Source organism: Mustela putorius, unplaced genomic scaffold (genome assembly GCF_011764305.1).
Source record: "Mustela putorius furo isolate JIRA1106 unplaced genomic scaffold, ASM1176430v1.1 tig00000145_pilon_pilon_pilon, whole genome shotgun sequence".
NCBI lineage: Eukaryota > Metazoa > Chordata > Mammalia > Carnivora > Mustelidae > Mustela > Mustela putorius.
The window spans coordinates 48,901,101-48,913,508 of NW_025421294.1; the positions used below are offsets into that span (position 1 = coordinate 48,901,101).

The 12,408-nt window shown below is 42.6% G+C and overlaps 1 long non-coding RNA gene across 1 annotated transcript; it reads left to right on the forward strand.

The window, feature by feature from the left end:
- The first annotated feature begins 7,861 nt into the window (after window positions 1-7,861).
- On the forward strand, window positions 7,862-10,140 carry LOC101675536. The gene is made up of 2 exons (XR_198368.3): window positions 7,862-8,095; window positions 8,786-10,140. It is a non-coding gene; the product is annotated as an uncharacterized LOC101675536 (long non-coding RNA).
- Window positions 10,141-12,408: the final 2,268 nt, after the last annotated feature.

The window sequence follows — 12,408 nt, forward strand, 5'->3', positions numbered from 1 at the left end:
AAAACAGATAAATCTCAGGAAGAACACAAGTTCTGTGGCATTTTGCCCTAGTCCCTTTTCCTATTCTCCAGCTCCAGAGTAGTTTCTAAAACCAACAGCCCCTAAGTCATGGTAAAAACCTGGCAGGCTCCGGAGGAGGTAGAATAGGATTGGAGCTACTTCAAAGCCCCATTCCCAAAGAACTGTCCTTAGATGACATGTTTGGTGATTCCCTAGAAGATCCCATTGGCTGTGTTTATTTGACTTGAGTCAGAACCCACCCACTGCCTCTCTGGGGGCACTAGCCGAAAACAGTTAAAGGCAATTGCTTAATTTCGTGGTTGTCTGAGGTGCTGGATAACAACTGGGGCAAACAATGAACTAACCAAAAAGCTTAAAAGGGAAAGTTAGGGATGAGATGCCCATAAGGACTTTAAAAGCTTTAACATATCCTTGAGAATCTAAAAGGCCATGTGCATACATAGGGCTCTGTACACACATAGGAAAGATCTGAGGAAGTCCTAAGCTCTGACTGACTTTGAGGCTCTGTACAAGCAGCAAGTGAAGGGTAAGGTAGAAATGTCAGCTGCCTGACTGACTGTTCAAGGCATGCATGTTCCAGCATTAAAGCAGAGCCCTTGGCAAAAACTGAGACTCATATGGGTTCTAGATGTTTTAAGACAAACTCTTGTCTAATCATCAGATGACCATTAAGTTAACTAAGCAGTGACTTCAGTACTCACAAAGAATGAAGAATATAAATTTTACAGATATAGTCAGAAAAGTCACTAAGCAAACCAACAACAGTAACTACAATAAACAGAACAAGAACAAACCCTAGGGAGCCAAGAGAATCTGATTCCCAGAGTTGCTACATTACATCATTTAAAATGTCTAATTATCAACAAAAAGAAAATTATGAGAAACGTAAAGAAGCAAGTATGACAGAAAGCAAAAAGCAAGCAGTAGAAACTCTGAGAAAGGACAGACATTGGACTTGTAAACAAAGAATCTAAATTCATTATTTTAAAAATGTTCAAAGAAATAAAGTATAGCATGTCTAAAGAACTAAAGGAAATTACGAGAACAATGTCTCACCAAACACAGGATATCAATAAAAAGATAGAAATTATATAAAAGGACCAAACAGAAACTACAGAGTCAGAAAGTACAATAACTGAAGGGAAAAGTCATTAGAGCCACTTGACAGCATGTTTGAGGTGGCTGGAGAATGATTTAGCAAATATGAAGATAGGTCCATTGAGATTGTCCAATCTGAAGAATATGAAGAAAAAAGAATGAAGAAAAATTAACGGAGCCTCAGAGACCTGTGGAACACCTCAGGAACCTATGGAAAACACCATCAACTAGGCAAAATTCGAGTCCCACGAGGAGGGGGGGTCATGGTAAGGGAATGAAAGAATGCTAGAAGTAATAAAACATCCCCAATTTGAGGAAAAGCATCAACCTACACCATCCAAAATGCTCAACAAACTCCAGGTAGGAAAAATTCAGGGAGATCCATGCCTAGACATGACTGTAATCGAACTGTCAAAATCAAAACCAAATGACAGTCTACTACATGCTAACAGCAATGCCTAAAATTAAAAAGGGCATGAAGTCATTGGCTTTCTTATGCATTTCTGGTAGAAATGCAAAATGACACAGCTACTCTGGAATACATTTTTTACTTTCATATAAATTAAATACACATTTACCACATAACTCGGCAACTTCGCTTTTATGTACCCCAGAGAAATAGAACGTAGAACTTCAAAGACTTATATTTGAATGTTTATAGCAGCTTTTTTTAATGACAGTCCCAAATTGTGGGGAAAAAAAAAGTGTCCATCAACTGATGATAACACATTGTGGCATATCCACTGCTCGGACTACTACTCAGCAATACATAGGAATCAACTACCCATGCACGCATCGGCAAGGAGGAATCTCAAAAGCATTAGGCTAAGTGAAAGAGATGAGACATAAAATATTACATAACATGATTTCGTTAACACATGAAAGTCTAGAAAAGGTAAACTATGGTGAGAGAAATTCTATCAGTGGTTGACAAAGACAAAAGATGAGGAACTCACAGACTCCAAAGGGACAACATCAGGGAAACTGGGGGAGGGGGTGACATGAATGTTCTTTGTTATGCTGGTGGTTATGTTTACACACTGTATATATTTGCTAAAACTCATTAAAAAGTTTATTTAAAATAGGTGAGTTTTATCACATGTAAATGATTCCTCCATAAAATGGACTAATTCAAAACATAAAAGGAAGAGTAATAATATACTTGCCTAGAATCCAACAATGTCATTCCAGTTATTTCCCCCAAAAAAGTGAAATATATGTCCTCAAGGAGATTCATACAGAAATGTTTATAGCAGCTTTAGTCATAAAAGCCAAAAACTGAAGGAAAACGTCGTATAAGCCAATTGTGGTATATTCCTAGGATTAAATGATATTTAACAATACAAAGAAATCAATAACTTGGATGAATCTAAAAACATTATGGTGAACAAAAGCTAGATCCAAATAATACATAGTATATGATTTCATTTGTATGAAATTAAGGATAAGCAAAACAGGGATGCCTGGGTGGTTCAGTCTGTTAAAGGTCGAGTCTTGATTTCAGCTCAGGTCATGATCTCAAGGTCATGATCTCATGGTTGTGAGACCTTGCTGGGCATGGAGTCTGCTCAAGATTCTCTCTCTCCATCTCCCTCTGCCCCCACCTCCAACCCTGCTTGTGCACACACACACACACACACACACACACACTGTCTCTAGAAGAAGAGGAAGAAGAAAAAGGAGGAGGAGAAGAAAGAAGAGGAGGAGGAAGAGAAGGAGAAGAAGAAGGAGGAGAAGGAGAAGAAAAACAAATCTACGGTGAAAGAAATCAGAAGAGTGGTATTACCTACCGGGGGTCGTACTTGAGTTGAAGGGGACATACAGGACCTTTCTTGGGGAAATTGAAATATTCTGTATCATGACTAGGGAATTTGTTATAGGTTGTATGCACTTTTATTCTTGGGAGAACAGTACACCTAAGTTCTGCGTGTTTCAGCACATGCAAATTTTACAAACTTCTCATTGCATTTAAAATAAAATCCAGGGGCACCTGGGTGGCTCAGTGGGTTAAGCCGCTGCCTTCGGCTCAGGTCATGATCTCAGGGTCCTAGGATCGAGTCCTGCATCGGGCTCTCCACTCAGCAGGGAGCCTGCTTCCCTCTCTCTCTCTCTGCCTACTTGTGATCTTTCTCTGTCAAATAAATAAATAAAATCTTAAAAATAAAATAAAATAAAATAAAATATAATAAAATAAAATAAAATCCAAACTCCTTACAGAGGCTGTAAAATCCCAGACCCCTCTCCAATTTACTATATTCCACAATGTCCTTCCCTCCCCTTCCTCCAGGCATATGAGCTTCTTTTAGGACCTCGGGCTTGCCCTAGTAATCCAAGCCTTTGCACATGCTATCCCTTTTGCCTGGATACTCTCCTCTGCCCCTTCACTCGGTTGGGTCATTCTCATACCTCAGGTCTCAGATAAATGTCACCTCCTCCAGGAGGCCTTCCTTGGCTACATCTAAAAGCGGCCCTCCTTGGTCCTTTGCCTCTGTCCCTCATTGGTTGCACTCATATACTTATTAACCACTCCTCATCTTTTGTGGTCTAGCTCCTTCTTTTCGCCATGCACAGAACGTAAGTTCTCAGTTCTGTCAGCAGTAGTTCAGAATTTTGTTGTTCATTGTTGAGGCGAGTGGGGATGTAGGGTTAATTAAGATTGTCTTTATTTTATTTTTTAAAATAGATTTTATTGATTTATTTGCGAGAAAGCGTGCACAAGAGCAAGCAGAAGTGGGGCTGGGGGGGTTGCAGAGAGAGAGGGAGAAGCAGACTCTTGCTGAGCAGGGAGCCCCGAGGCCCTGGAATCAGCATCTGAGCTGAAAGCAGCTGCTTAACACACTGAACCACCCCCCACCCCCCCGCACCCGTGGAGTTTGTTTTAATTTAAAAGCAACACACCACTTTTTCCTCCAAACCTGTCTCAAGCACTTCTCCATCCCTGCCAGTCCTGACTTTCCAAATTAAATGAAATGTTCCTAAGGGTAGGCATCAGATTTCTTTACGTCCAAGTGGGCGTCCCTCGCCACCTGCTCGGTCTGACACAGCCTGGGGCAAACGCCCTACCTGCAGCTCGTTCAGCTCACCTGCAAACAGGGCCGAAGAGCAGAATCCCCAACCCTGGAGAGCTTCGTTGGGGCAAGATAAGAACAGAAGACCCGTGTGGAAATACAAATCTGTTCTTTGGGGCGGAGAAAATGTTGTCACGTAGGTATCATTATTAATAGCACTCTTTTACTCTTAGAAGTGTCCTGGTTTGGACAGGAAATTCTACTGGCATCCTACCCAGCAGGAAACCTCAGGGACACGGTGACAAGGAGGAGAGGTAAGTTGTGGGGGCTGAGGGACAGGGTAAGACAGGGGCATAAAGCCTCCAGGAGGCACCAGAAATGCAGGAAGGTGTGGGAATGGTGACCGGCAGGCAACCACAGAGAGCCCATTAACGGAACAGGAGACATCAAGGCAAACTTTTCTCCTAAACAACTGCGTCAGGTGCTAATTCAGCTTGAAACACTCAAAACGTATTGACCTTTCCTTGAGGTGAAGGTGATTAGCACCCATCTTATCTACAGGAAAATTAATGCATATTTGCAATTTATATTCAACTCGCAATACTTGTTTATTCTAGAAAAAGAGTTAGAAGCTTCTCTTTCAACAGTTTAATCCTTTGGACTAATCATTCTCCAGCAGTAGTTGGAGCGGACTACAGATAAAGCCCTGAGGGAGGGCTGATGGGAGTGGGGGTCCTCCAGGGGCCCGGCAAGCAGTTAGTTTGAGCCCAGAATGCTGGCGAGCCAGCGCCAGTGTCCTGATCCCTCTGGGTGATGAACGTGCCATTTCCAAGAACGCTTATCTAAGGTTTCCTGGCCTGACGGTTCACTGTTTGCACGTCTTACGCAGGGCTGATCTACGGAGGAAAACTCCTTTTCAAATTTCTCTCTCCCCTGAGCCTGGAAAAGAATCTCCTTTTCCCTGTGACCTCCTGCCACAGCCCTTGGCAGGAGATCATAACCCAGGGCCCATCACCCAGTAATGGGTGTTTTCCACCGAAGGTCTGCCAAGGAGAGAGTGGCTGGATTCGCCTTTCTGCTCCTTCTGCACCACAGGCTGAGAAAGCAAAGGCACCCCAAGGGTGAGCTGCTTCCCACCCATGCTCCCCACGCACCGTGCAAAGGGAAGACGAAGTATTGCGGTATTCACGAACCACAGAAACCTGTACCCCGAAGATGGTCACTTCGCAGCTTTCTGCATACCCTCACTTTTTCTGCCACAGCTGGGCTCCTTCTCAGAACTGTTTTCCAAGTGGCAGCTTGTGTTTATTCTACTGGGCTTTTGGAGAACTTTGGGAAGGAAAAAATCAACAAAGTGTAGTTATGCGCATGGAAAACCATATGCTTCATAAAGCTGCATATGCGCTGTGTTTAAGATGTACATGAAAATATGCCAGAATAAACACCTGCCAACTTCACAACCTACCTAGATTAGAAAATTCAAAAAGCCTATGTTCATATGCAAAAAATACAGCCTGAGTTAAATTTTGTAGATTGTTAAAGCTGAAAGAGCTCATTCGAGGTTTGCAAACTCAGATTCCTAGGGCAAGCAAACAGGTCGTGTTAATGAGAAAAGCGGGCCAGGCGTGGCCAGCGGGGAACTGGGATGGGCTGAGGACCACCCAAACAAGTTCCTTTAGGCAAGTGTGGCCGCTCAAAAACACAGAAACAAGAAAGCTAGAAATCTATATTCTTTTGTGAGTTCTCCTGACTTTTCCGGTGTTGTTGGGTCATTCGGATTTATTTTAAACTATTGTAGAGGTTGAACAACATTGCAAATAAGATTTGACCCATGGATGTCCAGTCTGAGAACTCTTCTTGAAAGATTCCATAATTTAGTAATGGTTGAGGGGTTTGATGGAAAGTTTTCACAATGTCACACTGATGGTGACTGCCAAATATGTCAGCAGGGCTCAGCTTTCCTGTTTCCAATTTCTCCTAATTCTGATATTGTGTGACCTGTCTTCATAGGAGATGTTGCTTCATGGATAGGTTTTCAGATGATCAATTCAGTTGTGCGTTTTTCAACTGAATTGTCCCTATTTGTCCCTCAAGATCCATTCTGCATCCTTCTTTATCTTGCTCTTTGTCTCCAGAGGCTGACCTCTATTGCTTTGCCCTTGTCCTTTGGCTGCTGGTGGAGTTTAGCCAATGAGAGGCCCCAATATGAGCTCAGAGAGAAGGTGGGAGGAAATTTATGGGTTTCCCTCCACTAAAGGCTCCTGTCAGGCAGTGTGCTCCATGGAGCTTATTTCTTGGGTTTTAGGAACCACACCCTCTTCTTTCCCCTTCAGACTAAGAGGCGGCTTCGAATTATTGTTGGATTCAGAGTGCTTCATTCTTCCTTGTTGAGCTCCCCAAACCCTGTCCATAAGTTTGTGAATAGTTCCTTTATTACCATCTCTTCAATCACCAGCTAGAGGTAGAGTAGGCAACTAGCCTGGTTTGCCTAAGACTCTATTTGGGATATCCCTCAGTCCTGGGCAAAGCGAAGTAGTTGGTTGACCTACGTATGTGCTCTGTTTGTATACTTCTTTAAAACCTGCTGCTTTATCATTCTATTCCTTCTCTCTGATCTTCAATAATTTCAAATATTCTTATTTTATCTCTTTATAAGAATATTCAAATATTCTTATAGTCTCTTACAGATACTTTTATTATCTCTGATTCTTAGGGTGCTCTTTATCCTTCTGCTGCATCTGCTGACTCTCTCTCATGGTGGTTGATTTCCCTGTGTGAGTTCTTTGTGGCTCTTTGAGTCCCAGCAGTCTCACAATTGCTTCTATTTTATCCTAAGGGTTCGACTGACCTGAGTAGCTTGTGCTAACTTCGTATTAGTATACATTTGGACACCACACCCATATGTGGCACAGACTTGGGATTATGGTTTCTTGGACACAACTTTTTTTGTCTTCTATTAAACCAGGGCCTTAGACAGGTGGCAAGCTTTCTTCCTTCTTTCCTAGACTCAAGTGTGGAGATTTTATACTCACCATTTTATCGACAGTGTAACTTGTCAAGGCTCACAGCTTTATGCCGAAGCTCAGATCTGGTTTCCCTACCTGGCAAGGGCTTGAGGCCACATCTCTTAGAATTCTGGCTAGTGTCAAGACCCCAACCTTTAGGTATCAGTGTCTATGTCTGGGTCAGAATTTTTGCTGAAACGCCAGCCCTCCATTACAGTCCTGGCTTTACAGTCCTGGCTTTGATTTCCCCTTTCATGAACCAGAGGATTTTTTTTCTGTCTTTTATGCCAGAATTTTATAAAATTCTATTTCTATATTTTCATTCCATTCAACCTTTCTATGAATCTGTTGTGCCATACTGTCAGAAACAGAGACAACTTTGAAACACTGACGTTCAGACCCAGCATAAACTGGAAGTAGGCTTTAATGTGGCACTGCTTCTGCCCTTGCAGAGTCAGAGAGAGAATTTGGCTCACACATTGAGGCCAAAATGCAGCAAGTCTGAGGGGCCAGACTTGGATACCTAACCAAGTGTGAGTCACTTCTGATGCTAATCTCATCTCATTTAAGGTGATTGGCACCATGAGGCAAGGTGGAAATGAAATATTCATTGCCCATTCAATATTACCTAATTTGTATGTCCAAGTGTTGACAAAAGAGAAGCCTTTGCCGTCTACTTTATGAGTAATTGTAAATTAATATGCAGCCCTGCACCCATTCTAGTGAGAAGAGAATAACTTAAATTTGCCAACTGTTCCACAACATGGCCTGGTTTCAACTGCAGATGTCACCCATCCTGTTGGAAATTTAGAAGGATTGAGAGACTTCCTAAAAGAAGCAACTCTGAATAACGTTTTGGAATGGGGAATCTGAGAGTCTTATATAACCAAGGTTAAAAGAAACACCAAAGATCATCTTCTCATTTCACCAGTGAGGGAAACGAGGCCCAACATGGATTTCAGGGTAAGACATTTCTTCTAACTCTTTCAAGCAACTTTCACAGCACAGCCAAATAAATAGTCGTTTTGCTTTTGCAGTTATGTTGTCATTCTATGGCTTGATAGATTTTTTTTTTTTCATCAAAAAGTTGTACTGAACAGATCTTTGGGTGGGGTGCTCCATACCTACATGGATCTTTCAGGCAGGACTAGAGAGCTACATCCATCACAATGACTTACTGCCCAAAGATGGCAGCTTGTTCTTCATTTGCTTAATGAATCCATTGGGCCCTGAGGTTTCCTAGGGCTTGATCAGAGAAGAAATGCCCAGGGCTTTGACGCTTTGCAAATGTCAGTTTGAAGCTGCAGATATTTCTCCCAACTGTAGGTTGTCTGTACAGGAACCAGGCCCCCACAGCACAAAGCAGGTACCTCAACCACTCCCCAGCCAGAGCCCTCTCTAGGGGGCTTCACTCAAGTCAAGAGCTAGGAGTGGGAGCCCCTAATTCCTTCATCCAGTAACAGAGGCAAGAGCCAGTGGGAAAGGGTCCCGGAGGAATAAGGTGATGTGGTTGTGAAGCATATGGGAAAAGCATTACTGTAATTAGAAAAAAGGAAAACTAGTAGTGTTGTTTCTGTCCTTTGCATTCATTCTCTTATTGAATCATTACCAAAATGCTGTGAATTAAGCACCACTCCTAATCTCTTTTTACAGATGAGAACACTGAGGCACAAAGCAGTCAAGCAGGAAATCACACAGCAAGTAAGGGACAGAACCAGAATGTGAGTCTGGCACTCTTGACTCAAGAACCTTCTATCATAACCATGTTGCATGCCATGTCCTGAGCTCTTGGGAGCACCGTCGTTCACATGTAATGTTTATCTGTCCTTGTGAGACTTCTCAGGCATGCTCCCTTCTCTTATAGCTTTAGATTTTAATACTAACAATACCTGGATAAAGCACTGGTTCGAGAGCTTTATATGCACACATGACCTTATCTATCCTCACAACTCTATGAGGTATTAGTCCCATTTTACTGATAAGAAAACTGAGGTTGAAAGAAGGTTAAGTTCCTAGTCTGATACCAGAGAGGTAGTAAGCAACAGAGGCCACATTCAAATCCAGACCTTCTGATTTCAAAGTCTGAGCTCTCCTTACTATGACAGTGGATCCCAAACTTCAATGGGTACCCTGGGAATCTTTTAAGAAAGGAGATCTCAGCCTCTACTCCCAGGTTCTGAATCGGTTGATCTGGGGAAATCCCAGGAATCCGTCTTCTTGAACTTGCCAGAGTAAAGGACTGTACTTTGCCAACCTCCACCTCGCCATATTGCCTCTATGACTGCAACAGATCAGATATAAACTGGTCAGTTGGATTTTAGCTCTGACATCATCATAATGCTCAAGCCTGCTCTCTGCTCCTGCAACCCAACAGACTGCATGGTATTGCTCACTGTACTGGCTTCTTACATTGTGGATGTTCCCCTTCCCAATCTCTGCACACAGCCCTGAGAAACAAGGTATCTGTGTTAGTTGGAACACTTTTCATTGCAAACGACAAAAAAAAAAAAAAAAAGCAATTAAACAAACTTTAGCAAAAGGGGGGATTCATTGGCTCATGGAACTGAAGACTCCAGGGGTAAATCTACCTTTAGGTATGGCTTGATCCAGGTAGTCAACTGGTGTCACCCAGAATTCGTCTCTGTTTACTTTTCAGTTTTGTTTTCCTCTTCGTTGGCTTCATTCTCAGGTCCAGCCTCCCCTCAAGAACTGATGGCCATCTGAAACTTCAAGCTCCTATTCATGTAGTTTCACGACTCTTGCAGAAAGATGGAACCTCATTTTCAATTGTTTTGGCAAAAATCCTGAGGCCGAGTCTCATCAAGCTGTGTTGATTTAAATTCTTATTCTTGAATGAAGCATTGTGGCCTGAGGGTGTAGAATATTCCAATTGGCTAAATTAGGTAGGTGGGGTGGGAGGTTCAGGGTCAGCCTGACTAAAGGCACATGAAATGAGCCTGAGGGAGAGTTGGGCCCTAAAAAAAAAAAAAAAATAATAATGAAATACATAAAAAGAATAGATAAAGGGCAGGTGAAAGTTACCCAAGGCCAGCATCAGAGCGAGATATCTGATTCCCAGAGCAGAGATTACCAGGCTACAGGCGATTGTGGAATGAACTCCAGGGAAATTGACCCACCAGGCTTTTCCCATACTCAGAGCAGAGTTAAGCTGGAAGGAGAACCCTAACATTTTGGTACTAACAAAACAAAACAACACAAACGTGGCCCTTTACAAATGGAATAGAACGCACAATAAAATTTCAGAGTTGCGAAGGATCTTATCGATCTTCCAGTCCGACCACTTAATTTTGACATTTTAAAAAACCAACAAAATTAATCATTTTGAGTTAGAAAGATCAATAAGCCATTCACTGAGCACACAAAGAAGGAACAAGTTTGTTGAGGTCTGTGGAAAGAGCCATAGAAGGTGTGGAGTCTTGAGTTCCAGTTCCAGACAAAGGAGGCCGGTCACTTCAGCAAGGTGGTTCCCGCCTTCCGCCATCTGTGATCTGTCAGACGTTTCTCAGCAACATCATATCGGGGTCAGGACTACAACCCAAGTCCCCCAGTCAAGGACTCTTCGCTTTCATCTTTGCAGTCCGTGCTGGGAATCATGTCTTCTCCCTTTCTTGGCCCTACTTTCTTTGCTCTTTTCCTCCTGTTAGACTTTCCACCAAAAGGTTGGCATCGCTCATTCAGTCTGCATTTATGGACTGCCCAAGACGCATGTAAGGATGGCGGGAAAGGAGTGACAAGTGAGACACTGTTGAGCTCTCGAATTTACAACTTGGTCGTCCTCAAGTTTCTTGGAAAATGCTTCTTTCTTGCCAGTTCACCCCCATCTGCCATACTTTCCCCGCTGTCTCAATGGTTCAGAGTCCTCCCCAACTGTTCACTTCCCTTAAAACACTCTCCTCTGACTTGCTCCTTTTCTTGCTTTCCTGAACCATGGGCACAGAGTAACCTTTTTCTGAGTTCATTCCATCTGATACCAACCGTTAAAATTTAACGGCAAGTGCTTAGCAAAAAGATGACGAGCTTTACTGGCAATTCAAACCAGGTTATTGGGCACCATCTGCCTTCCTTCAAATTAATGGGAAGAAGGAATGGATCCTTAGGGCTTTGTTTATTTTTAGATCATTGCAAAGGAACCCAGAGGGCTGTCTCTTGATCATGTTAATCCCAAGCCTAAATGAGGCCAAAATATCAAGGGGGAGAATAAATTACCATAAACAGGTTTCTATTCACATATAGTAGCTATGGGAAAAGCAGAATAAAGTGTTCCTATCTCCCTGTCTTCATCCTACCATCCCCACCCATCCCTGGACCCACTGGGAGAAAAGCAAATAGATTTATACCCCCAAGGAGGTAGCTGATGGAGACTATGCTGGGGTAACAGGAGTACAGCATGTACATCTGTCTACCACAGCTACTCTCAAATTCGGGCTCAGTTAGTGGTTATAATTCTCCTTCAATCCCAGCTCCAGAGGCAGTCAGAACTTCAGAGAAGAATCTCTCTGGGCAATACTAAATAGGTCAAGTTTGGACTTGACTGAGCTTAGAAGGATGATTCCATAGAAGCTGTGGAGGAGACAACTCCCATGGTTTCCAAACATGAGTGAGCACATGACCCCTCCAGGACACTATTAAGAAGGCAGATCCAGGCCACGTTTGCAGATGTGATTCACTGTATTGAGGGGTGGGAGGAGAGAATTTTCTTTTAACAAAACTCTGGATAATTCTGAGGCAGGAAATTATTCTGGGGGCTGGCCTTGAGAAGTTCTCTCCACCTCATGCCCCGCCTCCAGGCTGACCTAAAACTCTCCCCATAGCAGGCATCCACTCTAGAAGGCTCCAGTTAAAAAGCAAAAATAAACATTGGGGAGGGTATGTGCTTTGGTGAGTGCTGTGAAGTGTGTAAACCAGGCGATTCACAGACCTGTACCCCTGGGGATAAAAATACATTATATGTTTTTAAAAAATAAAAAATAAAAAAATTTAAAAAAAAGAAAAAATAAACAGTGGAAAAAAGAAAGTCTCTTCAGTAAATGGTTCTGGGAAAATTGGACAGCTATGCATAGAAGAATGAAACTTGACCATTTTCTTACACCATATGCAAAGATAAACTCGAAATGGATAAAAGACCTTGATGTGAGGCAGGAATCTATCAAAATCCTAGAGGAGAACATAGGCAGTAATCTCTTCAACACCGGCCACAGCAACTTCTTTCAAGATAGGTCTCCAAAGGCAAAAGAAAAGCGAAAATGAACTTCTGG